Source organism: Monopterus albus, unplaced genomic scaffold (genome assembly GCF_001952655.1).
Source record: "Monopterus albus unplaced genomic scaffold, M_albus_1.0 scaffold27.1, whole genome shotgun sequence".
Classification (NCBI taxonomy): domain Eukaryota; kingdom Metazoa; phylum Chordata; class Actinopteri; order Synbranchiformes; family Synbranchidae; genus Monopterus; species Monopterus albus.
The window spans coordinates 1,567,695-1,569,073 of record NW_018127907.1 but is presented as its reverse complement, the minus strand read 5'-3'; the positions used below and the strand labels follow the sequence as shown (position 1 = coordinate 1,569,073).

The 1,379-nt window shown below is 33.7% G+C and overlaps 1 protein-coding gene across 3 annotated transcripts in view; it reads left to right on the top strand.

Annotated features, from left to right (window-relative positions):
• The window catches only part of pigg (phosphatidylinositol glycan anchor biosynthesis class G (EMM blood group)), a 76,297-nt gene that overhangs the window by 35,353 nt on the left and 39,565 nt on the right, over nucleotides 1-1,379 (top strand). The gene's annotated exons all lie outside the window — the stretch shown is intronic.

Sequence of the window (1,379 nt, the reverse complement as noted above, 5' to 3'; positions counted from 1 at the left end):
TATACGTACAACCAAAAAAAGATTTTGTATTTCCATAAGTGGGGTAAAACTATGGAATAATTTAAGTGTAGACATAAAAAATAGTAATAGAATTGATGAGTTTAAACATAAATATTAAGGTATGTGTCAATCAAGATATATGCAAGAACAGGATTAATGATTAATTACATGGACAATTGTGGGTGTGGTGTATGAATGTTAATACTTTGTAATAATTCTTTAGTTTATTACTTGTTTGGTGTAGTAGATAATTATTTAAGAATGTAATTATGTATGAATGTTAACACTGTTATAATCTATTTTTTTAATATATTACTTGTGTGGGTAGAAGTGAATCATTTACTGCTTGCAAACCAATGATAGTAAGATGATGTCATGGGGTAGGACTGGATAAGTCTGACTTCTTCCTACTCCATTCAACCATGTACTAGGTATAAGCAAATTGATATTGGATTATGTGTAAAAGTATGTGTGTTGTTATATCAACTGTTTTTACATGCTTGAAAGAATAAATCAAATCAAATCAAAAATCAACAGTTAGAAGAAAAGGGTGGATTTGGGGTACATTCAACCAAAGTCCACACCCAGAACCCAAAGGAAACAGCAGGTCCACACACACCCAGATACAAAAAGTCTTCTTTTATTTTTTGTTTGTATTGTATGTTTCTTTCATTTATGTTTCAGCACAAGGGCCTTCTTCAGTGTGGATATTCCCTTAGATTTGACCATTGCCAATGTGGATGCTTTTGGTTGTTAGTTGAAATAGCTAGAATAGTTGGACACCTGAAAACCATACTGGTTATATATCAGTAGAGTATTATTAATTCTATATAAAAGACAATGTGTCCTAAATTAATTCCAGAATAAATCCAGCATTCATCTATATATTCCATCCAATCTGAAACAATGCAGTGAACACAGATGAGTTTGCAAAAGGTTTACCCAATGAAAGAAAACATGAGAAGTTTTGCTGTTGAGATTTCACAATTTGCCCTCCACTGGAGGAGAGCAAGACTTGAACCGGGGTTAATGGAGCAGGAAAACATACATTACAGCTCCCTTTAGGCCATGATGTGTTTTATCTCAAAAACTAAGAAGTTGCAGGGATACAGGACGTCAGTGCTCTTTTCAGTAATGCAACATGGCTCAGAGTTTTGTATGTAGAATGAACGAGCTTGTCTGCTTGTTCAGAGAAAAATGTTGTTTTTTTTTTTTTTGGTGGGCGGGGAGACAACTAATAAAATCAAATTTTTAATATAATTGCATGTTGTATAAAAGAAAAATAGCCCGTAGTTTAGTAAAACAAGCATGACACAGTTCGGTCCCACACATTGATCCGGCTGCTGTACCTTTGTTTGGCTAAAATATTGCTGCTGGAC